The sequence below is a fragment of the Canis lupus genome, chromosome 14 (assembly GCF_048164855.1).
Source record: "Canis lupus baileyi chromosome 14, mCanLup2.hap1, whole genome shotgun sequence".
Classification (NCBI taxonomy): domain Eukaryota; kingdom Metazoa; phylum Chordata; class Mammalia; order Carnivora; family Canidae; genus Canis; species Canis lupus.
The window spans coordinates 4723196-4750957 of record NC_132851.1 but is presented as its reverse complement, the minus strand read 5'-3'; the positions used below and the strand labels follow the sequence as shown (position 1 = coordinate 4750957).

General features: G+C 50.5%; 1 long non-coding RNA gene across 1 annotated transcript; it reads right to left on the bottom strand.

Annotated features, from left to right (window-relative positions):
• Nucleotides 1-4387: 4387 nt before the first annotated feature.
• LOC140603629 (uncharacterized) lies at nucleotides 4388-5737 on the bottom strand. Its single transcript, XR_012006546.1, has 2 exons — nucleotides 5533-5737; nucleotides 4388-4806 (listed from the first exon to the last, which is right to left on the bottom strand). It is a non-coding gene; the product is annotated as an uncharacterized lncRNA (long non-coding RNA).
• Between the last annotated feature and the right edge of the window lie 22025 nt (nucleotides 5738-27762).

Genomic DNA, 27762 nt, shown 5'->3' with positions numbered 1-27762 from the left:
GAGCATATGGGCCAAGAAGGTGCCAAGGAAGAGTCTTAGAATATACTGAGACTTTCATGTTCCAGTTTACAATGAAGAAACTGAGGCTCAGAGGCGTGAAACAAATTGCCCAGGGTCACATGGTGTGTGACAAAGCCAGTCTTACTTCAGAGTCTGCATACTACCCACGCATCTTTAATGCTGTGGTTTCTCGGTTCTGCCACTTAGATGCCATGTGACCCAGAGGGAATGATGTAGCCTCTCAGTGCCCTTACCCTGTTACCTCATCTCTAAGGGCAGGGTAACCATAATTCTGCATAGCACATAGGGCAGTGTGAATATCAGATAAATTCATATAATGAAAGGGCTTAGAACAATGGCTGGCACACGGTGGGGTTGGCTCGGATCATTATTACATAAGCCACAGGCTAAGCGCATGCCGGCCTCAGAGGCGAGAGCAGGAACGGGGTCCCGAATCTGCATGGCCAGGGTTGCTGGCTCCGGATGCCAGGGCCAGGAAGGTCCACTTCAGGCTGAACTCCTTTATACTTGTTCCGACAAGAGGTCCCAGGGCATGGATAAACCAGGGGAGCTATGTTTCTTTGGGATCAGGTCAGTAAGAGGGCGAGGGCAGGGCTGCCAGGCAGAGGTGACCGTGACTCCTCAGCTCCAAAAATGCACAAAGGTGTGTGCAGGAGCCCTGCTTAATGCCTTCTATTCTGCTCTGGCTGACATTGGATGTCTAACCACGTTTGGTGCAATAAATATATTTGGTCTTTGTCCTCAGCTCCTAGCACAAAAATCTTAAAACTCTTGGAATTTCCTCAGTGACAGGCATATCTTTTGTCATTCAGCGGACCCCTTTCGAGTATACCCGAGTTTAGGCTAATGAGGTGGCTTAGCCTGGGGCTGCTAGATTTCTTCTGAGGGGCTGACCTTTCAGCCCCACCCATGACATGTGGGAAAGAGAAGGAGGGGGTGACTGCAGATTTAACTCTCTAGGAACTCTTGAATAACAAGATTTGATGAGCTTCTGGTTGGGAAACACATCCATGAGCCAGGTGGGTGGCATACCCCAGTTCCATGGGGACAAAAGCTCCTGTGCTCCAGACCCTTCCAGACCTCACCCTATGGACCTCTCATCATTTATATCCTTTATAATCCACTAGTAAAGGTAAGTGAATGTTTCTCTAAGTCCTGGAAGCCACTCTGGCTAGTTAGTCAAACCTGAAGAGAGCTTTGTGGGAACACCCAGTTTACAGCACAGGTGACAACGTGGACTAGCAAGTGACATCTGAAGTGGGAGTAGTCTTGTGGGAGTAAGCCCTTCACTGGGGGGATCTGATGCTATCTCCGGGTAGTGTCAGAACTGAGCTGAGTTGTAGGCACCCACTCAGTGTCCGCTGAGAATTGGAGGATTGCTTGGTAGTGTTGGAAAACACGCATCAGAGCCATGACTCAGGATTCTTCCAATTAGCACCTCGGCTGTAAAAGCCGATGTGAAGGCAAGAGAAGAGAAAGACCTTGTGACTATCAAATGTATTTTATGCACGTGGGACAAACACCTGTTTTGTATGTGTGTGAGCACAGTGTCCCCCGCCCTCTGCTCTTGGTAATGGCAGCCCTCCCTTCCTTGGGGTTACCACCCCACCCCCCACCCAGTGTCAATCATAGATCCCATGCCCCAGCCTCAATGGTTGTCTGAAGGGTGGATGCATGATCCCAGCCATACCAACCAGAAAAGTGTCCTTTGGCTCTACAGATATTGGGAGAATAATCTTTCTTTCCTCAGGGGATGCTGAGCTGTGATGATGTAAGAATGGAACGGTCGGCCTCCATACCTCCCTTTGTCCATCAGCCATTAGGAGAGAACAAAACCAGTGGAGAGACAGAGGGCTTTTGCAGCTTTAACCCAGCCCTGGCTCAGTGATGGGAGTCAGAACATTCCTTCGGTTTGCTTAAGCTAGTTGGGATGCCTCACAATCCTAAAGGACTAATTCATGTTAAGTTCCACTAGTGCTAATTTTCACAGCCTTAGTTGAGACTCTCCTGAAAGTAATTCAGTGTTGTCATTTAGTTTCATGAATGATGAACCTTGAAGTTTGAAAGTTCCAGCCAAGGTCTTTTTTTTTTTTTTTTTTAAGGATTTTATTTATTTATTCATGAAAGACACAGAGAGAGGCAGAGACATAGGCAGAGGGAGAATCAGGCTCCTTGCGGGGAACCTGATGCGACCCCATCCCAGGACTCCGGGATCACAACCCAAACTAAAGGCAGATACTCAACCACTGAGCCACCTCAGTGCCCCTCAGCCCAAGGTCTTATGGCATTAAACAAACTGACTTGTGACTTAGAACTCTGAAGTCCTCGGGGGATCCCCATAAAAAAAGGAGCCCTCAGCTCATGTGGTCAGAGTATTTGGAGACAAGAGGACACCAAACAGACAATACTTTGCTTAAGGACCTAGGACATCTCAAGACAAGGAGACTGAGACAAAGGAATCAAGTGAGTTGGGATTGAGATCCTACTGGATGGAATCAAAGCAACCCTTTGGACTTGGATTTCTACAGTTCTGGGTCCAGTAAAAGGTCCAGTTGAATTATGAGTCCCTGAAAGATTTAGCAGATTTCCAGAATCTTACGGATTCTAGTCTTCCAAGAGAGAGTAGATCACTGGGTGGTATTTGCTTCATTCATACATATGTGTGTGTGTACATATACACATACACACACACATACACACACACACACACACACACACACACACACACACACGCAAACAGGCTCTAGCTCACACATTTCTCCAGAAAGGAAGATTTAAAGAAATGGTGGGGAAAAAAAAATCAGAATTCCTTAAAACCTCCTGGGGAATCATGTGAACTTGGCCCCTATTCCTCCTGCAAGATTTTCATCTCAAAGTTCTAAATTCTTTTCACAGCTCTTGAGTAGGTGAAAGCCCCTTGAGAACGAGGAGTCTTGTATTGTCTTGCTTTCCTTTGGGAAGCAAGGAGGGAAGATTGAGGAGTCGGAAGGTTGGGGGATGGGGGTGTCCATATCCCCTGCGCCTCCAACCTGGCAGGCCCAGGTTTGAAAAGCTCCAGAAAATGCAGCACTTGAAAATGTAGCCAGGAGAGCGTAGACCCAGGAGGCCCAGAACTAGAAGCAAATGTGGGTTTTCGGTGTTATTCTTGTCTTCGCTAGGCCAATCACTCCTCCTCCCTGTTCTTGCTGCCTGGAGCCGAGTTTTTAAAGGGTAACTCTCTCCCTGCTGAAAGGGAGCTTTTGTCTGCCTAGGGAATTCCTGAGCACGAAGGAGGGAATCAGGAGAGAGGTTCGGGTTCCTGCCTGGCCACCTCCCTGCCCCAGCGGGCTCAAGGTGGAGTGTGTGCCCCGGGGGTGAGTGCTCCTTTCTCCACCACTGTTTTACTGGTGGCACAATCAGCCTCTTAGAAGATGCTAATGAGATTCTGGTAGAGAGCTACAAAATCATCTGTGGCAGATGGTAGAAGGTTAGGTTTTGATTCCTCTTGTTCCACTGTTGTTTTTCTCTAAAAATGTGCTAACCAATGTGCTGCTTTCTTGTGCTTAATTTTGACAAAGCCACAAATTAATTTTTTAATCCTTTTCATCCATCTTTCCTCTAATCGTAAATATCTTTTTAGAAATGAAAGCGATTCATTATGCAGCTTCTTTCCTCTGCCCCTCCCCTGCAGTCTGTATTTTTTTACACAGAAGAAATCATTTGAATTCTCTTTGAACCTACAGAGAGAATATAGGCCAATGCTCTGAGTGCCCCTGGTAATGTGTAATTTCATTTTCGTATCGACTGGTGCAAGGCTAGGTTATCATGTTTTGGTATGTTTACACTCCCTCGTGGACAGATATAAGAACCAAAAAGGAGCCAACAAAAGGAATACCACCATTTATTGAATACCTTCAACACTCCGGGCATCATGCTAAGCAATATATGGACAATATTTTAGCTAATCTTCACATTAATCCTAAGTAGGCACTGTCCCTATCCCCAATTTACAGATGAGGAAACTGAGACCAGGAGAAAGAAACATGTCCAACATAGAATGGCCAGGAATTGAAAGCTAGGGAGTTCTGCTCCGAAGCCAATGCTTTCAGACAGTACATTCCTCTGTTTTCCTTGATGAATTTCAGTTGCATTAGTGCTGGTGGTCTCTAGGACTCAGGGGCACTTTTCCTGATTCCAAACCCTTGTTTGGAGGCCAGATATCAAAAGGTTTGTTTATGGTGAGAGAATCTGATACTAGTTACAGAGTCATTGGCTTAGCTTCAAAGATGGAAAGCAGACCCACCATTTTGCAAATGAAGATGTTAGGGTATGAACGGTGTTTCAGGGACCTATCACTGTGTAACACACCACCCTAACACTAAGCAGCTTAAATCACAAAACTATTTTATTGCTCCCAATTCAGTGGGCCAGGTCTTCAGGCAGAGCTCAGCGGGGCTGTCTGGTATCAACCGGGTTGGCCAGGTAGCTTCGAGGCCCTGAGGCTGGCTTCTGGCTCTCAGCCCAGCAAGATAGCCTGGACTCTACGTGGTGGCTCAGGCTCAGAGAACATGAGGCCTTGGGCCAGAACCGGAACAGCATCCCTTCTGTCTCCTTCCATTGGGCAAAGCCAGTCCCAGTACCAGCACAGATCCAAGGGGAAAGGGAATTGACTCTACCTCTTGATGACAGGAGCAGCGCATACACACATGGTCATCTTTACAGACAGCACCACACACGGTGACTTGTCGGTCACAGATAGCCAAGGGTTAGGCCAACATCATAGAAAATCTTACCACGGCAGCCTTCCTGGAAGGCAAAAGATTCCCCTCAGAATCTGTGTTCTTTTTTCTACTCTTTCAGTCCGAACAGGTAAATGTGAAAGGTGTTTTATAGGGAATGGGGTGATGCCACTCATCTAATCCTGTGGGTGATGATGTTCTATGAGCCCATGTGACTGACTGTGTCTGTCCCACATCACACTCAGTGGCACCTCCTCTGATCTGGGCCAGCCTGCATGTTCCCTTTGCCAAGAGTGAATCCCAGGCAAAGGAAAGGGGATCGGAGGTGTTTGCCCTACCAATGCCACAGAGGTGATGAGGCCAGAGATGTTGTAGAAGCTACCAAGATGATTGAGGAAGAGAAAACCTCCACCCACCCAGAATGATCAGCCCCATGTGCCTCTAACAAAAACAGATGGAAGGCCTCGCCAAGAAAAATTCAGTGAGAAAAGAAAGGAATTTCAGGCCTTAACTAGCAGGCCGTTTGCAATCATTTTAAAAAGCTCATCCACCGACTTGAGTAAGGAGAAAACATACACTCAAGGTCCAGTGTAGGAATATGTACCTGGGAAAGAAAAATAAAGTGGACTATGACCAGGTGAAGAATAATTCAAACTTAGCAACTGTTTGAGCAAGAGGGAGCCTAAGAGATCAAATTTAGTCCAAACCCCATTTTATGCGTGAAACAATTGAGGCCCAGGAGAAGACAGAGGTGAGGTGCCTGCCCCAGCTCCCACAGCTCAGTTATTCTTACCTTCGTAATGACCACTTAGTAACCACTGATTAGGTGGCAGGCGTTTTGCTGGGTGATGGAAACTCGAGGTGGAGTAGGACACTGTCCTTGCCTTCACAATGCTGACTGTCTAGGGGAGGAGAAGTTTGTGAAAAGCAGGATCACAGAACAAGGCAGGGAATGCTGTGCCAGCCATGCTCAGAGTGGACCAAGGCTGCCCCACATCTCAGCTCGGGGCTCCTTGCTTGCTTGAAGTCCATGGGCTGCGTGTAGAAGAAAGCTCGGTTTCAAAAATCCTGCCAACTGAGCTACCCATTGGAGCTACGTCAGAGCCCTGTGCTTTAAAAGAGAGTGTAGTCTTTCAATCTCATGTGCATTCAGAAGAGAACATCCTGAATGTGCCTTGCATTTGGGCAGGTCCTAAGAGAGCATTCACACATCTCAGGACAAGGACAATGTTGCTGCATGTGATCACCACCACCAGTCCCAAGGGAGGCGGGAGCTTTAATCCAGAACCTCTGACTTCCAACCCCTTTGCTGGGCTACCACAGGAGACATATTCTGGCTGGAGGTCACCACAAGCACCCATGTGGGGTCCTTTACCAACTCATAAAGTTGGTTTATAAAGGGTGTTGGATCTAAAGGGAGCTTAAGAGGTTTGGGAGAGTACGGCGATTCACTGGTGGCTTCTACTTTCCACAGCCTTCAGCTTCTACCAGTGGTTCTCAAAGGTTGCTGCCCCTTCCAATCATCTGGGGAGCTTACAAAAAAACCTGTGTGATTTTTTTTCCTACCTATGTGAGGGAGAGAGGGGAGCCCAGACCTGGGTGTGACTTTACTCTGCAAGCCTCAGGTTGCTCATCTGTCTGGGGGGAGAAACTCACAATCCAGAACCCCCTCAGAAGGCTTGACGTGAGTCAGCCACCCATCAGAGGGCTATACAGGAGTGCCTTGCTTAGTTCTCACGACAGTTCGAGTTAACGATCCTAACTCCATCTTACAGATGAAGACACTGAGGCTGAGACCTTAAGTCACCCTGCCCACAGTCACAGGATGAGCAATAGGCTACAGTTTGGGGGCAGCCTCTGGGGAAAGCCTGCACACTAACCTCTGCCACACCCTTTCCAAGGGGCAACGACACAGAGAGAAGTTCCCCAGGTATAGTCGTCTTCTCTCCTGGATCCCGCCCTTCCCGGTGTCTCTCTGTTCCCTGGGATCCTGACCCTTGATGGCTCCTGCTCTCTAGCTTTCTGTGACTCTCACCACCTGCTCTGATCATTCTTCCTGCCACCGTCAGCGCCTGCCCCCAGCAGGACTGTTCTCCCAGGGACTCAGGCCACCCAGGGACCCAATGCCAGCACCGCCCCCCGCCCCCCAGGCTCTCATGTGGACCCTTCCATGTATTCCATCCAACCCAGTCTCCCTCCTTTTTCTCCCCACCCCCACCCCGCCCCCCAGACTGTTTGAGCTTTGGCTTCAGCCCAGCAGTCCTCCTATGAGGGGGGCAGAGAGCAGGGAAAGGGGAGCCTGGAGAGCTCCTTCCTCTACTGTCATTTCCTGGCTGAGTCGGCCATGAGGGTCGGTGGAGAGCTCAGCCGTCCTCACAGAGCTAGGACAGCTCGCCGGGCGCCGGGGCCTTCCCGACGTCGTCTCACCTCTAGCTTGCCAGACACTGGCAGGCCAACAATCACACCCCCATTTCGCCCATAAAGAACCGGGCGGGGCCCTACTTCACCAAGCTGGAGAGAGGCACAGGTGGGATTTCAACCCCTGTCCATCTGCTCCACAGCCCGCATCGACCCTATTGCAAGAGAAAGGCCGAGAAGCAAGGGGCGTTTACAGAGGTGTCTGGCAGCCCCACATGTACCCCCAGGCATCCCCGGGAGCTTGTTAGAAAAAATGCAGGTTCTCGGGCCCCGCCCCAGACCTCTGGAATCGAAACCTGCATTTTCACAAGGTCCCAGGGGGTTCAGTGCCTGCCGTGGTCCGCCGTCCGCAGCCGCGGCCGAGCGCGGGAAGCACCCGGGAGCTTTGACCCGGCGTCAGGGGTGCGTTGGCCTTTAGCTCCCCAGCTGGTTCTGAGGCGCCGCAAGCTTTGGGCACCACCGGCAGGAGGAGGTGGAGGCCGCGGAGGTGGAGGGAGGCCGCGGAGGTGGAGGCCGCGGAGGTGGAGGGAGGCCGCGGAGGTGGAGGGAGGCCGCGGAGGTGGAGACCGCGGAGGTGGAGGGAGGCCGCGGAGGTGGAGGCCGCGGAGGTGGAGGGAGGCCGCGGAGGTGGAGGAAGGCCGCGGAGGTGGAGACCGCGGAGGTGGAGGGAGGCCGCGGAGGTGGAGGCCGCGGAGGTGGAGGGAGGCCGCGGAGGTGGAGGGAGGCCGCGGAGGTGGAGACCGCGGAGGTGGAGGGAGGCCGCGGAGGTGGAGGCCGCGGAGGTGGAGGGAGGCCGCGGAGGTGGAGGCCGTGGAGGTGGAGGGAGGCCGCGGAGGTGGAGGCCGCGGAGGTGGAGGGAGGCCGCGGAGGTGGAGGGAGGCCGCGGAGGTGGAGGGAGGCCGCGGAGGCCTGCCATCCCTGTCCAGGCCGAGCCCGCGGTGGGCCCGCGAGGCCCCTGCCAGGGCGCGGGCGATCTGGGGCTCCCGCCCGCGCGAGCTGCCGGCCGGACACCCGCTGCCGAGGGACGCGGGGCAGGGCGCGCCCCAGGAGCCCGACGGCCGGGCCGCGCGGAGAGCGCTGGGGGGAGGTCTCGGGGCGCGGGGCGCAGCCAGCAGGGCGCAGGCGCAGAGCCGCGAGGCGCGGGGCGGGGCTGGGCTGGCCGCGGGCGGGGGCGGGGCGGGGGGGCCCCGGCAGCTGCTCTTTGGTGGGCGTCCGGGCGCAGCGCCAGGCCCGGGCCGCCCCGCCGCCGAGTCCGGCTGACCGCGGGCTGCGTGGCAGGGGGCCCGAGGGGCGCCTTCCTTCCCGGGCCGGCGCGTCTAGCGGGAGGAGGGACGCGAGCCGGGGACGCGGCCGCTCTCCCGCAGCCCCCACGGCCCCTGTGCAAGCCCGGAGCCCAGGCCGGGACTGGGAGCCTGTCCCCGAGGATCCCCCTGCCCAGGGGATGGTGACCGGGAGGCTCCGGCAAGGCTGCTCCACAGGTCTGGAGCGTCAGGGTTCAGGAAGGTTCCTCTCGAGCGGCTCCATGGCCCCGCACCTGCCTGGAGGTGGGGTACCTCCGCCCTGGGCCCTCCGGAAATGCACGTTCTCCAGCCTCGTTGGCACAGGATGAGATGAGTACAGCTGGGGAAGACCATGGAATCTGCATTTTTTAAGTACCCTCAATGTTGGGTTTTTTTAAGCATGTGGTTGCTGATCCTAACTGGAGAATCGCTGATTTTGTAGACGTTCCCCTGAACATCGATGATGCGTTAACCACAAATGGGTGTTGCTGAACAACAAAGTTGAGCTGCCTGGGGAGGGAGATGCCACTGGCAGGCGTTGGCTGAAGTGAAAATCAAGCCAGGGGCACCAACACAAGATTGTCAAGGGTCAAGACAAGGGTCAAATTTACCCTCAGGGAATTCCCAGGGAGCTTCTCCACCCCTCCCTTCTGCTTTTGTGGTATTGAATACCACCTGAGGGATCCCTGGGTGGCGCAGCGGTTTGGCGCCTGCCTTTGGCCCAGGGCGCGATCCTGGAGACCCGGGATCGAATCCCACATCAGGCTCCCGGTGCATGGAGCCTGCTTCTCCCTCTGCCTGTGTCTCTGCCTCTCTCTCTCTCTCTGTGACTATCATAAATAAATAAATAAATAAATAAATAAATAAATAAATAAATAAAAATTGAATACCACCTGAAATAAAGTGTCAGCTGGCACTTTGACACCTCTTAGTTTTAACAGGATATCCTTCCAGTTTGGTCAAACGTTATCCTGTTAACAGCCCATAATGGGGGGAAAAAAAGAACAAATTCTATTTTCTACGACGAAGGCAGATGACCTTGGCTCAAATCTCATCCTTCCCACTTATTAGCTGGTAACCTTGGGCAAGTTTCTAACTTCTTCCTGCCTCCATTTCCTTATCTGAAAAAGGTAGTTGCAAATATTTATTTTATACTTACTACTTCTAGATAAGAGATTTGCAAGTGTGATCTTCTGTAATTCCCATTTTACAAATGAGGAAACTGAGGCACAGAAAGGCTAGATATTGAGATCATAGTGCCAGCAAGGGGTAAAGCTGGAACTTATGTGTGGCACTCTGGCTTCCAGGCCTGGGTACCAAACGCTGTGCTGCACTGCCAGTTACATAAGATGGGAGGGGGCTACCCACCAATGCAGCAACGCTGAGGTTTTTCCTTCCCATTAGCACCCTGCTCCTGGGTGCAAAGTTTCCTTCTGCCAGAAAGCTTGCAACTCTACTGGGCCTTTTAAAATTGGTATTTATATAGGAAAGCTGAGAGGTGCTTTGGAAAAGACTTCAGTACAAACCAGCATTGAATCTCCTGGTGACCTTCAGGCAGGCTTCAACAGAGGCCCATCTACAGCAAGGGATGGACACTGATGTGGCTCCTTGTCCAGGGGCTGGCAGTGCTGCCCAATGTAGGAAAATGGCTTGCAGGCTTAGCCTCTACTCGTCGACTGGTCTCCTGCATGACAGCCTGGCTCTGATCGTCTCATGTGTGGTCGCTCTTCTAGCATGAATTTTGAGGTGCATGCTAGAATTATGGGTATTATGGACAATTCTGATAAGGTCTCAGATGTAAACAAGGAACATGTTATTGGGAACTGGAGAAACGGTGATCCCTGTTATAAATTGGCAAAGAGCTTGGCTGAATTGTGTTCTAGTGTTTTGTGTGTGAAAGGTGAAAATTGTGAGCTGTGAAATGGAGTATTTAGCTGAGGAAATCTCAAAGCAAAGTGTTGAGGGAGCCAGCCGCTTGGTATCTCCTGAATCCTTATAGTAAAATGTAAAAGGAGAGACATGAATTAAAGAAGGTATTGTTAAGCAAAATGGAACCAGGGCTTAGAGTTTTAGAAAATTTTCAGTCTGCCATAATTGCAAGAGAAAAAAAAGTTAGAAAGCTTGCTTTGAATAGAACACTAAGCGTGTGGCTGAACAACCATTTGATAACATGAGAATGAGCACAGATCTAATCAGCCAGCCCAGTGGAAGCCAGGCAAGGGATGGGGTTATACCAGCAGACGCTGCCCGTTTGAATTGAAGGAACAAGAGAAAGCAGGACAGAATGCAGGAAAGTTTTTCAACTTCTTGTGTGCTACAGGCCCATAGCACAGAGCTATTTGGCTGAAATGTGCACTCTTCTTCAAGGAAAAGGAAGAAGGACCCTATAGGCAATTCAGAGATTAGTAAGCCATCACCTTGCAGGCCAGAAAGCTTTGGTAGAGCTGTGGAGATGAGACCCCTGCCCCAGTGGGTCAGGAAGGCAGAGCACTGAACCAAAGAGGATTATTCTTGAGCTTTAAAATCGAGCAGAATTTGCCTTGTTGGGGCTTGCTTGGGATCCATTACCCCTTCTTCTTTCCTCCTTTTCCCTTTTTTTTTTTTTTAAGATTTTATTTATTTATTCACAAGATACACACAGAGAGAGACAGAGACATAGGTAGAGGGAGGAGAAGCAGGATCCATGCAGGGAGCCTGATGTGGGACTCGATCCTGGGACTCTGGGATCATGCCCTGGGCCGAAGGCAGACGCTCAACCACTGAGCCACCCGGGCGTCCCTCCTTTTCCCTTTTGGAACGTGAATGCCTACCCTGTGTCTGTCCTACTGGTGTATTTTGGAATATATAACTGGTATGGTTTCAGAGGTTCATAGCTGAAGGGAAATATTGCCTCACAGTGACTCAGACTGGTCAGAACTCTCCAGCATGAGATATCTGGATTTGGGTAACTCATTGCTTTAGATGACTTGTTGAGACTTTGAGCTCTAGAGTTGCTGCTGGAATGAGTCTTGACTGGTGAGTTGCTGGGAAGAATGGAGGTGTTTTGCACGTGAGAAGGACACAACTGCTGTGGACTGAACTATACCCCTCCCCCACCCCAAGTTCCTGTGTTGAAGCCTGAACCCCTCTGTGATCTTGTATTTGGAGGTGAGGCCTTCAGGGGATAGTTAGGGCTAGGGGAGATTAGTGTCCTCATGCAGAGAGACCAGAGAGCCTACTCACTCTCACTCTCGCTGCCCTGTGAGGACACAAGAAGATTGCCATCTGCGAAGCACGAAGAAGGTTCTCACTAGACACTGACCCTGCTGGCATCTTGATATTGGGCTTCCAGCCTCCAGAACTGTAAGAAAATAAGTCTCTGCTGTTTAAGTCACCCAGTCTATGGTATTTTGTTATGGCAGCCCGAGCCCACTAAGATAATTCTCAAATGCCTGTTTTGAACATTTAAAAACTCCGACTTCCTGAAGCAGCAAGGATGCTTCTAACAGATTTGGAGAGAAGCTCTGCACAAAGAGCTGGGGCACAGGGGTGGGCTGTGGAAAGGGAAGAAACGCACAAAGAATATTATTTCAAGGCGGGGATCGACTGAGCTCCTCCCACAGTCTAGGCGCTATGCTGAGCTCCACGCTGGTGAAAAACTGCCTTCTGGCCCCCAAATACCTGGGAGAGCTGTTCTTTCTGGCCGGCTGATGGCCAAGGAGCTCTCTAGATGTCTCTTAATCCTTGCTTCTCAAACCTCCCTCCAAGGACACCCCATTAAGGATGCTCCAGTGCCCAGCAAGCTAGGAGAGCACATGCGGCCCAGAACAGACTGTCTGCCTCTGGTTGGCTTGCTGTGGTCAGAACTCTCCAGCATGAGGAAGAGCTGCCAGTCCCAGACTCCAGTTCACCACTCAGAGCTCCTGCCTGCCCATTCCCAAAGTCCCAAAGTCCATCCAGCTTCTGGACAGTGCTGCCAGTAAGAGGGAGAACTGATCTGAACTTTACTTCTTGTAAATAAGCAGAATAATGACCAAAACTTGCGCAGCAGCTGAGGGAAGAGAAGGGAGATAACCAATATTCACGAAGGCTCTGACAGGTGCCAGTTGTTTCACCCTGAGGCCACAGTGACCTCCACAACACCTTGGGCAAACAGACAGGGAGGGATGAAGCTACTTGCCTAGGATCACCCAGCTAGAAAGGAGCAGAGGCGGGTGGGAGGGGAGCCCTAATCCATCCCAAATGCACCCTCTGGCCTCTATGCCTCACTGCCTTCAAGCAAGAGGAGCAAGGACCTGGACAACCTCTGGACCACCAGCATCCCCTGAGGGTGCCTGGCCAGTCAGCGCTCTCCTCCCTGCTGCACTTCAATGGGCTGGCAGCTGTAGGAAAAATACTGATGCTTGGGCACAGCCCTGAAGTCCTCACTTCGTGGTCTGGGGTCAGCCTGGGTCTTAAAGATCTCCAGTGATTCTAACATGCAGCTAGGACTGACCTCCACTGTCCTCGGGGATACCTCCCAAACTGTGAGGTGCTGTGGGTGCTGTGAGGCTGAACTGCGAGGCCCAGAGGCACAGAGGCTTGGAGAGGGAAGAGACTCCTTGCCCAGGACTATGGGAGCCCCTACCCTGTGCCAGGTGTTACGCCACTGGCCGGGGGTGGGGGCAGGGTGTCCTCCCCGAGGTGGATGGTGCCCTACACTCCTTGCACCTGCCCAGCATCTTACAGCTTATGGATCCCTTTGCTCCATGAGCCCGAGGCTGGCACACTGCGGCCATTCACAAAAGTCTGTTAAATAGATGAATGGATGATGTCCTTTGCCCTTCACAACAACTGTGAGAAGCAAGCTGGAGAGAGATCCTTACCCCCCTGATTCTGTTCCAGAGGTAGGGAATCCAAACTCAAGTCAAGGTTCTGTCACTAGCTCTGTGTCCAGGGACACAATTAAGAGAGCTTCTCAAAGCTTTTGTTTCTTCATTTGCATAATAGGACTTTCTAATAATTCCTTTTTTGTGAGGCTGTTCTGAAGAACTGCTGATCCAATAATATAAATTATTATTTGTTGAGAGAATTGAGGTTCAGAGAGGTTAAGCGATTTGCCCTTGGTCACACAGCTAGTAAATAGGGAAGCCAAAACTTGAACCCAGGACCAAAGAATTTCTGGGCTTTTCTCATTCCCCTTATGAAAGCACCAGTCCACATATACTTTAAAAACAAAAACATGCACCCCGATAAGTACCTGGTTGTAGAGGAAGAGACTCAAATATTTGGAGGGGTGCTGCTCGTCTGACCTTCACTCACCTGTGTGCAAACTGGTGCCCCAAGGTCACACTAGGAAGGAAGGAAACCAGCCTGACCACCTGTCATGTCACCTGAGATAACAATGCCATTAGGTTAGGACCTCATACCACTCAGGGAGAGAGGCATTCAGTACCCCATTATACAGGTGAGGCTCAGAGACATCAGGTCACTGGCTACTTCCCAGGGTCCCTCTGTCCTGGCCATTCCTCTAATGCAACCCCAGAATCCACGTATCTGGGCTCCCAGTGAACTCTGGGACAGGCTGTGCAGGGCTGCTCAGCAGGCAGGCTGGCATTACCTAATTGCTGGCCGGCTTCTTTTGTCACCTCATTTTTCCAAGCTGCCTGGCTCTGAAAGCCTCCTCCTCAGACAGACAAATGAGACTCAAGCCTTGTTCAGCCTGAATGCCAGCAAAAGGAAGAGATCAGAAGTGGTCGCCTTGATGGAACAGCTGCCGGCATATGTACAAAGTGCTGGGGCAGCGGATGTCTTTAGCAGGCGACAAAGCCCAGGCTACTGCCCTACTTACGGCTGTGACTTCTCTTATTGGGCTCTGCCTTCTGCTGTGAGGTGCCTGGGGTCAGCATTCTGGACTTTGGGACTTGATCTTCATCAGCTAGACTCCCTAGGGAGATGAGCCATTGTTAGAGCCAGCCCCTAGCGTCCTAAAAGCCTCTCCTACCCCCACCAGGCAGATGTTTCTGGGGTCAGGGAAGAAAGTCCTCAAAGCTATGTACTCTGCTGCACAGCCTCAAACAGGCAGGCAGGGCTGGTGCACGTTACCGAGCTCAAAAGCAGCATCGTGTGTCCCCTCTGGACTCTGGCCTGAGGCTACACATCTGCCTCCAAAGGAAGTCACGGAAAGGCTGAGGGTAGTCTGGTCTCCATCTGTCCTTGTCCTGGCCGGTAGGGGGTTGGACAGAGCAGCCCTGATGCCCTCCCTAGCCTGAGCATCTCAAGGGCAGAAGCCAGGCCCATTGAACTTGGCATCTCCTGGCACAGGTTAGCATGGACCAGAGCCAAGTACTGCCCTGAGTACGTTAGGTGTATGAGCCCACTGACCATCACTTCAACCCCAGGAGGTGTTATTCGCATTTTTCAGATGGACAAACTGATAGGAAGATTAGGTTCCTAAAGCTCATGAACAGGGGGTCAGGATTTGAATTCAGGCAGCCTAAGGCCAGAGCCTATGTTCCTAACCCTTATATTCTAGTGACTCTCAGTGAACAAATAATGGATGAACAAATAAGTGAATGAATGAATGAAGCAATCAGTTAATGGCTTGCAGAGAGAATGACCAAAAAAGCCCCCTGTTCAAAATCATTTCCTCTCTCAACTGTTCCAGGACCCGAATCTCCCGGTGAAATACATACTTTTGAGTTTTCATCTGTGACTGTCCTAAGAAACTGGCCCTAAGAAACTGGGGTGATGGCGATTATTGGCCTGGCACTGTAGCCCCTGGGAAGTCCACGTGAGGCCCAAGGCCTGGCGAGAGGGAAGCCAATGTATAGGAGAGATGAGCAGGGAGATGGGGGTTTCTGTAAAATCCGCTGGCGCAGAGGCCGCCCCGGGCTGGGAATTCCTGGGGCTGGGTTCCAGCGGCTTCACCTCCTCCCTGGCCAAGTCCACGGCCCCTGCCAGCCCTGGTCCCCACATCTGTTGGTGGGGATGCTGATACCTGTCACAGGGTTTATGGCTAAAGCAGTGGTGTAGGTAACGCGCCCGGCACGGAGTGGATGCTCAACCGATGGCAGCCGTCGTCGTCGTTGTCGTTATACAAGTTATAGCTAAATACGTGAGTCCGGAACCATCACTGACCTGTTCTTTCCCAAACTGACTTCTGCTCTGGCGACACTATTCGTGGTCTCCCAGGCGCTGGGGTCACGCCTCTTCCCTCCACCCCCCAGCCCTGCTGTCCTTCCCCCGCTCTTTCTTCCTGGGTGTCCTCTCCCTCCCACCTGTGCCCCGGCCAGGGCTCCCACTCCCTGTCACCTGTCCACTCTCCAAGTCCGGGAGACAGAGAGCACGCCACAGGCCGGGGTGGAAGAAGCTCCCAGAACGCCCACCTTTCCCAGTGTCCCCGTATTTGTCTAGTTCCAACTTTTGGCCAACTTGGATCTCCAGCTGCTCTTCGCCTCCCTACTCCTTTTTTCTCACGTTTTCCTTTCTTCCCGTTCCCTGGCTGGCTCCCTCTGGCTCCAGCTCAGCTCTAACTCAGTTATGGAGCCGTGGCCGTGAAGCCTCCTCTCGTTCTAGCCGCTCATCAAAAGCTTGTGTACAACACACCCCGGACACAGGATCCAGGGGCCCCGGGGGGTGAGGGTGGAGTCGGGGGGCAGCAGGAGGATCCCTGACACCAGAGGGGCGTCAGCGCGCTTCTGCACGTCCTGGGGTCATGCATTCGTCTGTCGTGCCGTGACAGAGGTCCCCAGTTCTGACCACACAGGAGTGGGGGAGGGCGGTGGGGGTAGGAACAGGCACTTAATGAAGATGCCCATGAAAGTGCTGGGAACCAGGCACCTGGGGGGCTCAGTGGTTGAGCGTCTGCCTTTGGCTCAGATCATGATCTCAGGGTCCTGGGATCGAGCCCCGCATCAGACCCCCCGACAGGGAGCCTGCTCCTCCCTCTGCCTGTGTCTCTGCCTCTCTCTGTGTGTCTCTCATAAATAAATAAATAAAATATTTTTAAAAATAAAAAAGAAAAGAAAAAGTGCTGGTAACCATCACTCTGCAAGGACTTCGGATAATTACGAGCATTTAGGGAAGGAATCCTGATTGACAAAACCTCTATCATCGGCTCTGTCACTGGACCCCCATGAGGTAATGAGTGAACCCCGTTTCATAGATGAGGAAACTGAAGTCTTGAGGATTCAAATAACTGGCCCAGGGCCTGGGCCGCAGGGCTGATCACCTGAAGCACTCCCTATCACTTCTCTGCGCTACTCGCCCTTTTCCACCCTCAGCCACTGACGCCCCTGCCCCCTCCGTTAGCCTTGGCTGGCCCTGGGGTCCTGAGCATTTTAGAGGAAGTCACGCAGCCGTGGGGACTGTGCCCAAGATGGGCCCAACCTCCAACCTCAGCCAGGCTCTCAGCATGCTCCTCTCCCGTGCGTGGCCTGCCCTCTTCATGTGCTCCTCAAAAATACTTCCAGATTGTCCCTTCCCTCCTTCCTGTCCCGTCACACTCAGGGGACAACCTCATCTCCTGTTACTCCAAAAGGTCATGGTCCCTGGGCAGGGACAACCCTGAGTTCCAGCCCCTGCCTGTCCCCACCCCCTCTGATTCCCCCCTCAGTGCTGGGGCTGTGGGCACTCTTATTCCTGCTTGAAGCCCCCCCACCCCGGATCAACTCTTGACCACCCTCCTGGCTCTGTGGCATCCTCCTCCGTCAGCAACTGAACTTGTCTTCTGAATTCCATCCCCTTCCCCTGTACCCACATCCCTGGCCCAAGAATATGCTACCATCTCTCCCCCCTTCCTCACCCCTGCATTTTTTGCTCCACTTCCCTATCCAAACTAGCTTCGTGAAAGGGTAGTCACACTGGCCTTTGTGAGCCTCGGCCCTACTGACACGGTTGTGGGGACTGTCTGTGTGTTTGCCTTAGTTTGCTTGGACTGCCACAACAAAATACTGTGGATGGGTGGCTCAAGCTAGAGACCTACTTCACCCGGTTCTGGAGGCAGGAAGGCGGAGATCGAGGTCTGGCAGAGTTGTTTCTAGTGAGGGCTCTCTTCCCGGCCTACAGATGGCCACCCCTCACTGCATCCTCCCATATTCGTTCCTCGGAGAGTGGCCACCAGCTCTCGGGTGACTCTTCTAAAGACGCTAATCCCATCATGAGGACCCAACCGTCCTGACCTCATTGAAACCTAACTGCCTCCTCTCCACATCCTATCATGTTGGGGGGCAGAGCTTCAACATGACAATTTGAGGGGGCCGCAGACATTCAGTCTATAACAGCACTGTAGGGTGCTTAGCCACATCCCTGCCTCTACCCTGTCCATTTGGGAAGATGCCAGAGAACCCTAGCTCCCAGTAGTGACCGTCGTGATAGCCTCCACCAGTTGTGACAACCCAAAGGGTCTCCAGACCTTACCAGACATCCCCTAGAGGACAAAATCTGCTCCCTCTGTGAACCACTGGTCTACACTATCTCTTCTACTTTCTTATCCCCATTCATTTCTCAATTCGCTTGCGATTCTATTTCTCCCCTGGCCTACTGAAACGGCTTTAGCAAACACTCCCTGCACCCCATATCGTTGCATCACCTGTTTGTAGCACTGGGCTACTCTGCTCTAGTGGAAACCAGCACTCACTGCTTCTGAGAGCCTCTGCTCTGAGGCCTCCAGAGAAGCCACTGTGAGCCACTCTCCCAATGGCCAGCCTTTCTCCTGCCTTCTGGCAGTGAGAGCTCAGTTCCTGCCACGAGACTGAAATGCTAGTTACTCACTTGCCAACCTCCCCTCAGCTGGGACTGGTTCATGGGATCTGAGGGAACATCCACCTGGGAGGGCTACATACAAACATTTACTTTCTGATGAAGGGGCAGGAGGGACACAAAGAGAAAGCCATACTGTTGGTGAAAAGAATGATGTTGGGAGGTGCTGCAGCCATCTCTCAAGCACAAGGAGAAGCCCAAAGAGGGACTTAGTGGTTGAACCAACCTTGGAATTGCCTCCTATGAATGCCTTGTAAGAGAATCAACATTTCTATTACCTAATCAGTCAGATTTTTCTACTTAGTAAGCTATTCTATGACTTGCAGCCAGAAGTACCCTGACGGATCCAGCTTCTGAGACTCTGCTCAGTCCCTGTTCTCATGCTTTTCTGGTGGATCCTTTACCACCTCCTCTAACAACTCCTCCTCCTCCCTCTCCCTGACACGTTGATGTTTCTAGGCCACCTGTCCTCACTCCATCCTCTCTGTCCTGTTGATGACACCCTAGGTGCTTGTGACTTACACATCTGAACCTGGTGCTTTTGAGCATCGGACACTTAAATCCAGCTGCCCACTAACACATTGTCACTTTGTTGTTTCTCGTGCCAGCTCTCATTTCTCTGCCCCCTCTCGATGTTGGGATGTCCCAGGGCTCATTCCTGGGTCCTTTCCCCTTTTCCAGCTATACCTGCTATACCTGCCTGCCACCCCCCAGGGTTACCTGATATAGGGGGAGGTGACATTTCTATGTTGAAAACCCAAGATTTTGCATGGATGTGGAGGGCTCCAGTGAGGTCTGGATTTGAAAACGCAGCTGCCAGTTGACCGCCTGTGTTCAGAACATCCCACAGAGCTGTCCTACCCACCTGCCCAGTATTCTGTTCATCCTCCCTCCTTAGAAGCTGCTCCTCTCTGGTGTGCTCCAAATCAGCAGCACCCACCTCCGTCCTCCCAGACCAGAACCAGCGAACTAGGCAGGATGCCTCCTTTTTCTCATTGTGTGTTCCAAGAACTGCCAAGTCTCTCAGATTTTACCTCCGAAATATCCCTGTACTCCTCCCCTTCTGACCCACATTGCCTAGTTCCGGCTGCAGCTAGTACACAGTCATCTCCGCATTGACCAAGCACCTCTGCTCCCACTTCCCTGCAGTCTATCCCCTTGCCTACCAGCAAAATGATATTTCTAAAATGCAAATCTCACTGTGTCATCTTTAGGGTCAAAATTCTTCATTAACTAACCATTCCCTTCTAGCAGTGATTTTCCAACAATTTTCAGCATAAGTCCTCCAATATACAATTAATTAAAGCAGAAGAGTAACAGTTGAAGTTAGGGAAGGACATCTGGAGACCTTCATGGAGACTCCACCTCCCCATGCACACATGCACACACAAGTCCACACATATGCACACACAATTCCTGTGTTACTTTTGTTCAGACAATAGATGCCATCCAATTTGCCCTACCTGGATATACAGGCCACACCACTACCACATCCCTGGTAATATCCAGCATCTATTGGAACTTTTGAATAACATGCAGCTCACTACTTTATATGATCCATTTTGGGGTCATATTTTGAAAATCAAAAAGAATTTCAGTCATTTTTGTGACCACATGCAACGCAGGGCCTGTATTACCTGTAACTTGGTATAGCGAGGATTGTCTTACCTGACTCTGGAGGACTTGGGGTTTCTACTACAATTTGTACTTGGGTATAAGCAGAAAAGGGAATGCCTCTGCACACTCATTACGTCATCCCACAGTGCTGTCTCAGCATTCAGCCACTGGAACATGTTTAGCCAGTTGGGGCTGAATGGCTAGACTATAGGACCAGATTAAAGGAACAATAGAAACCATGCTTGTTTCAGACTCCCGCTCACTGACTGGCTCAGGCCATCCACACCTGTGGAAGTGGGTGACATGGCATGGACCACTCCAGGTTCAAACCCCAGCTTAGCTGCTTAAGAAGCATGTGACTGGGCTAGATAACCACTCTGAGCCTCTGTTTCCTTATCTATGAAATGACTGTCACTAGGATGAGGACAGTGTCTATCTCATGCCAAGTGCTTGGCAGTTTTTCAACAGATGGTGTTTTTTAGGGGGCACCAGACAGCAGCCCTTCCTCATTCCTACCTGAGCTTAGAGGTCGGTGGCTTCTGGGTTTTATTTGTGAATAAATTCAGCCTCTCCTCCTGCTCTGTAAGGTGAAGGTGGTAACTTGACTAGTGGATGAGTTCATGCATCCTTGGCACAGCCCCTCAGGGGCCCTAATCTTAGACACACTTGAGGTCAGCTGTCCAGGCAGCCTCAGCCTCCATAAGGAGAGCAAGGGCTGCCATTTGGGGAGCAGTTCACTTGGGGCGGGCAGGAAGGATTAGGGAACCTCGTGTGGCTGCTACATGTAAGCACATTCCAGAGAAACGTTTCCTATTGGCCTCTTGACACCTAGTAATGACTTTTTGAGGGGGAAGTTCAAGTGACAGGTGAGCATGTGTACAAGGCAAATGTCAGGTGTTCTTCTGGTTCTGAGCAACTTTGAAGCTCAGTGTGTTACATGTGACATCAGAAGGGGAAGGATCTGTCTCACTCGCTCTGATACCTAGCAGGCTGATAATAATACCTGCTCACTCTGCTGCAGAGGAGCAGGAGGGGACCTGGAATGGGCCAGGGACAAAATCGGGCCCTCCCTGGCATGCTCCTGGATATGCCGTGGTGCCCCCTGGAAGAGGGAGCTGATTCATGTAGAGGACTTAGTGCACAGCCTGGCACAGAGTAAGTAAATATTGGCCTTTGGTGCTTGGTGGAACTTTTCTTGGAAAGAATAAAAGGATTACAAGTAGAACTGAAGCCAGCACAAAACATAAATCTTGTCATGGCCTCCCCACTGCAGTGCCCTCAGTGGCTAACCTTTGTCGTGGGAGTAAGGACATGCCTTGTGCACTGCCTGCAAGCAGGGACACAGGCTCACCAACCTAGCCCCCACTCTCACCCTTGCTCACTCTCATGCCAGCCATGGGGCCTCATGTCAATGCTTTGAGCAAATGACCTCTGATCTCTCCTGGTTCCAGATGCCTGTTCCCCTTGCATATGCCTCCCAAGGCTAGAGAGAGCAGCCCCCAGCAGGGAGCCCTCCAGTCAGTCCAGCCATTAGGATCAATCTGCTCACTGGGTAGAGACACTATGGCAAAGCAGCCCCTGGGAAGATGAGAAGCCTTCAGAAGGGCCAAAGTCTGGGGTTCCTTGCTTCTGAGCGCCTACACCTAGCTCCTCAGTGTTCCCTGTTACCACCTGCTGGAGGGGGAGGGCAGGTGGCAGTGGGACACAGTACCCTTCCCTGGAAAGGAAATAAGAACTGCTTTATCAAGGCCATTCACTGCACAGGTGCTCAGGGTCAGCAGGAGAGATTGGACAGTGCATGCATACACGTCTGAGATTTATGCCTTGCAAGGCCAGAACTGGTACCTGAATTGTCTGCCATTGTGGCCTGTGTGTGCACCCTGCCCCTGGCAACATGGTTCCAGTTGTTGCCCGGGCTGTGCAAGAGCTGTGGAAATGTTGTGGGGGCGGGGTGGAGTTAAATGAGGTAGCACCTGAACACTGCTTTGGAAACAATGTATTAGGGAACTGTGTTCCCACTGTCATTGACGAAAGAGCTGGGGAGATTGCCCTGGCACTTAGGGGTAGAATGGGGGCGAGGGAGATGGTCTGGGCATCACTGCTCACGTGATCATATGCAGGATCCATTAGATGAGTGCCTCGAATGATCCCAAGGCTTTCTTGACTCGCAAGATTGGGCAGAAAATAAGAGTCTTTCCTCCAAGAAATAATAATAAGTATTAATTGTAATGACCAGTACTGACTGGTTAAGCATTGTGCCGACCATTTTACTGCCTGACCTCTCAGCGCTCACTGTAACACAGGAGAGAGGGAGCATCGCTGACTCCTCCATTGTAGAGATGAAGAAACCGAGGTCTGGGGATGGTAGATGACCTGCCCAAGTCACACACAGCCAGGAGTGGCAAAGCCAGGATGCAAACCTGGGTCATCTGACTCCTGAGCACATGTTCCTCCTGTGTGCAGAGTGATTTGTCCAAGGATGACTTTTCAAGAAGGGGTTCACTCAACAGCCAAGTCCCATTAGGCCAGAGCATGTCAACCCTGGCTGTGCTGGACCATCAGGAGGGAAGCTGTGTAACAATACCAGTGGCTGAGCCCCATCTTACACCAGCAGAGTCAGAATCCTGGGGGTCTGGTCATGGACATTTTCTAAATGCATCTCAGGTGGATTCAGGATGGCCAAGGTTGGTCAGAAAGGGCACTGAAAGCAAACAAGGGAGAAGAGCTGTCCATGGGGATTGGCTCCATCCCTCCCTCTCTGTACCAGCCACATTCTGAGGGGCTGAGCACAGTCCAGGAAGTCCGACTTTCACCCTGACCTTGGCATAGTACCGCCCCCTAGGACTGCTCAGAGGGTCCCTCCTGCACTCTCTCTGACTGTGCAGCTGGGCTAACTAGCACAACCCTTGGACCCATGAGGAAAGGGAGAGGAAAGGGAGCAAAAAGCCTTTTTTTTTTTTTTTTTTTTTAATTGGGTCAAGAGAAAAACAGAATTATAAAAAATGCAAGTCATGGTTAGAACTCTAGTCATTTTTCAGGATGCTGCTGTGCTCTGCATCTCCCACATGGGAGAGCTGGTACTCCGGTGAGGAGTGCGAGAACAGTGTGCGGTCCGTGTGCCAGGCACTGTGCTGGCCACACTTGTGCATGATCTCAGCCTGGCCTCATCCCGTGAGGGAGGCATGACGAGGGCCCTTTGGTAGCACAAGAGTATAAGGCAGCCTGGCACCGCTTCCCCTGGGCCAGTCCAAGTGGTTCTGTTTGGTGGTGTCTCCCAGGTGGTCCCAGGGCTGCCAGGACCCCTGCCCCACTTACCTCTTTTGTCCTTTCTCCCTGCTCTCTGCAGGCTCATAATGTGGGCTCAGGTGATCCCAGACCTGCAGCTCTGAGGCCACCCATCAACACTGGCCACCCACAGAGCCGCTTGCCCCCAAGGCCATCTTAACTGCTGGTTTGCTCTGTGTTCTTGAGAAATCAGGAGAGAACATTCAACCTCCCGGGCCCTCACGGGGTGGCTGTGAAGTCCCAGGACCTGGGAGGGATGGCATGTGAATCCTCTGGGAGTCCTCCATGTGCCAGACGCAACTGGAACTCCGACTGTCCCCCCAGATGACATTTACGGAGAACTCCCTGTCCCATCTGGCTCTCTGACCCGCTCTCCCGTTGGCCTCCCTACGTCCCCACATGCAGACAGGGTGGGAAAGGAGGCCAGTGCGGGGCTGGGGAGAAGACTTGCAGCACCACACACTGTTCCTTAGCCATCATTTTCCTTCCTGCAGTGAAGAATAGTCACTCCTTATTCAGTTCACATTCTTGAGCCTCTGAGCTAAGTTGCAGGCGGTGCTGCCAAATCCACAGCCCTGAGCCGGGGGAAGTCACGGTTTTGTGGGATAAACACTCGCAAGTTGTCAAGCCTTGGGATGACGGCAGTACCAGAAGCACATCCACGATCCAGCGTCAGCCCAGAGGAAGACGTGATGAACTTCTGGGGGGAGAGGTGCCAAGTCAGGGGAGTCCAGGGGAGACCAGGCTTTGAGCAAGGCATGACCTCTGGGCACACAGGCCACATTCTCCCTCCTCCCTGGAGCTGGATCTGGCCATCCCCACCATCCCCGATCCCCCCTTCTGGGGACACAAACAGCACGTTTTCTTGTGTCTCACAGATATTCTCTTAACTCTGCTTTGTTCACGATGATTTTTTTCCTTTGTCTAGAGCCCCCTCTCTCAACTGGATTTTAAGTTCCTTGGGTAGGGACCACTTCTGGCATTTCCTCTCCTCCAGGGGGCTGAGACAGCGTGAAGCATCTTGGAATACTAAGAAACACTGATTGAGCTAGTGACCTAATGCCCACTGGAAAGCTTGGATCTTGGGCTTTGACAACCAGTTCCAGGCAAGGAGTGGGAATGCAAATGAGGGCACAGTGAGCCAGCGGGCCTGGGTGCCGGATGGGGACTTCCATCAGAGAACCCGTGGAGCAGACCTCTGCCCTGGAGGAAGGGCAGGTGGGAAAGGTGGACAGCTTTTAAATTTCTCACAAGCTGGCTGTCCATAATGTAATTTATGACCTACGTGTAGTCAAACAACTGTGAAATTAATTTCAAAGTCAAATATTGGGTTGAGGATTATGTGCTCTTCGAGGTGATTAAAACTGCTTGTCCATTGGAAGAAAGACAGTCTCTTCAATAAATGGTGCTGGGAAAATTGGACATCCACATGCAGAAGAATGAAACTGGACCACTCTCTTGCACCAGACACAAAGATAAACTCAAAATGGATGAAAGATCTAAATGTGAGACAAGATTCCATCAAATCCTAGAGGAGAACACAGGCAACACCCTTTTTGAACTCGGCCACAGTAACTTCTTGCAAGATACAGCCACGAAGGCAAAAGAAACAAAAGCAAAAATGAACTATTGGGACTTCATCAAGATAAGAAGCTTTTGCACAGCAAAGGATACAGTCAACAAAACTAAAAGACAACCTACAGAATGGGAGAAGATATTTGCAAGTGACCTATCAGATAAAGGGCTAGTTTCCAAGATCTATAAAGAACTTATTAAACTCAACAGCAAAGAAACAAACAATCCAATCATGAAATGGGCAAAAGACATGAACAGAAATCTCACAGAGGAAGACATAGACATGGCCAACACGCACATGAGAAAATGCTCTGCATCACTTGCCATCAGGGAAATACAAATCAAAACCACAATGAGATCCCACCTCACACCAGTGAGAATGGGGAAAGTTAACAAGGCAGGAAACCACAAATGTTGGAGAGGATGCGGAGAAAAGGGAACCCTCCTGCACTGTTGGTGGGAATGTGACCTGGTGCAGCCACTCTGGAAAACTGTGTGGAGGTTCCTCAAAGAGTTAAAAATAGATCTGCCCTACGACCCAGCAATTGCACTGTTGGGGATTTACCCCAAAGATACAGATGCAATGAAACGCCGGGACACCTACACCCCGATGTTTCTAGCAGCAATGTCCACAATAGCCAAACTGTGGAAGGAGCCTCGGTGTCCATCAGAAGATGGATGGATAAAGAAGATGTGGTCTCTGTATACAATGGAATATTCCTCAGCCATTAGAAATGACAAATACCCACCATTTGCTTCGACGTGGATGGAACTGGAAGGTATTATGCTGAGTGAAGTAAGTCAATCGGAGAAGGACAAACATTGTATGTTCTCATTCATTTGGGGAATATAAATAATAGTGAATATAAGGGAGAAGAAATGTGTGGGAAATACCAGAAAGGGAGACAGAACATGAAGACTCCTAACTCTGGGAAACGAACTAGGGGTGGTGGAAGGGGAGGAGGGCGGGGGCTGGGGGTGACTGGGTGACGGGCGCTGAGGGGGGCACTTGACAGGATGAGCACTGGGTGTTATTCTGTATGTTGGTAAATTGAACACCAATAAAAAATAAATTTATTATAAAAAAAAACTGCTGATCTGTTTCATAATAATAGAGAAGAGGAAGGAGGAAGACAGTATGCTCTGCTCAAAGAGCCAAAAGGCCCAAAGAGGTGATTTTTTTCCTCACTTCAGTTTCTAGTTTTAAGAGGAAGAAGAAAAGGCAAATAAATAAGCCAAGGCCAAAAAAAAAAAAAAAAAAAAAAAGCCAAGGCTGAAATTACCTTTTTATGTTAATTTTGATCAAGGTAATAAACATACCTTATTTAAGCATCAAAAGGCATCACGAGGCTTATAATAAGAAGCAGAGACTCCCTGACCCCATCCTGTTGCTGACCCCAGGTCCCACTTTGCAGACAGGCATTTTCAACTCTTTTTGACATTTTCTGGTATTGTCATCCATAGTTTTAAGTAATATATTTCTTTATCCCCACCCCCCACCCCCATTTTAGACATATATTAACTTTCTACAAGAGCAGAGGGGAATTTAATCTTTACATTTTATACACACTTGTACACCTTCACAACCATCCTCCAACATGGTATTTCACCTCTTTTGGATTCATTACTACTCAGAATTTATGTTGATATGCCACAGTAAATATTGTTGTTGTTGTTGTTGTTTTTAAGATTTTATTTATTCATGAGAGACAGAGAGAGAGAGAGAGAGGCACAGACACAGGCAGAGGGAGAAGCATGTTCCATTCAGGGAGCCTGACGTGGGACTCAGTCCCGGGACTCCAGAATCACACCCTGGGCCGAAGGCAGGCGCTAAACCCCTGAGCCACTCGGGCGGCCCAATAAATATTGTTAAATACTGTTTCCAGCTAAGCCTCAGAGTCTGCTCTAACATTTCCTCTCATGTACAATGTTTCGTTTTCCTTGGAGTTAATCATCTTGGTACAGTTGCTTAGATTTTCAGGGGCCTCTCACTCAGTCCTCCAACTTCTTGTTAAACTCTTCTTAATATAGGCAAGCACATGAAAAGGCTATCAGATAATTTGTCCTTGTTATGGCATGAATGCTGGTGTCCAGTGTCCTCCATCCTGTGCCTCTCCTCTGAGCTGAGAGCTCTCCAGACCTACTGAACCATGTTGCCCTGGACATGATTGCATGGACTACATGTTTCCCCAAGTCACTTTTTGTTGGTTTACTCCCTTGTTTTGTTGAAGTACATCCTTTGGTAGCTTTTAAAAAATGATCCATGGAAAGTGAATTTGTTGAGATTTTGCCTAACTGAAAAAATGTCTTTAGTTTATCCTTACATTCAACTGACAGCTTGGAAGTTATTTTCCTTCAGCTTTGTAAAGGCTTTGCTCTGTGGACTTCTGGTTTCCAACGGTATTGGTGAGAAATCTGAATGCCATTCTGATTCCTAATTTTTTCTGTTTTCCTCTGGAAGTTTTAATGATCGTCTTTTTATCCCTGGTGTTGTCAGATTTCACCATAATTTATCTATTTTTTATTCAGTGCTCTGAGCACTTGGCCCACATTTTCTTGTGTCTTTTTAAATAATTTCTTCCTCTCCATTTTTTGCTCTCCTTTCTTCCTGGAATGCCTATAAATTTGGTGTTGGATTTCTTGCATTGATCCTCTGGTTTTATCTCTTCTCTCCTATTCTTCATCTCTTTGTCTTGTTCTATTTCCTGGTAGACTTCTTCAACCTTACTATTCAACTCTTCTATTGAAATACTCATTTCTGCCATAAACATCTTAATTTCTATAAGAGTTTTTCTATTCTCTTCTTTTTTATCCTCTTCTTGATTCATGGATGCAACATCTTCTAACTCTTCAAGTTTACAAACTTCAGTTTGAAGCTGTCTTCTGCCTTCTGCATTATTTCAGCTTTAAGATTTTCTGCATTTGTTTATCTGTTTGCTTCATTAGATCTCTGGCATTTGGCTTAGAGGCTTTTCTCAAAAGCCTGAAGATGCTTGGCTTTCTCTTCATATTGAAGAATGGTGACATTTAGGAAGTATAAATTATTTTAAACTGAAAAGTAACATTTTTTAATTAAAAACACACATTAAGAATGGTGACATTTAAAGCTACTTGAATGCTCTGGGTAC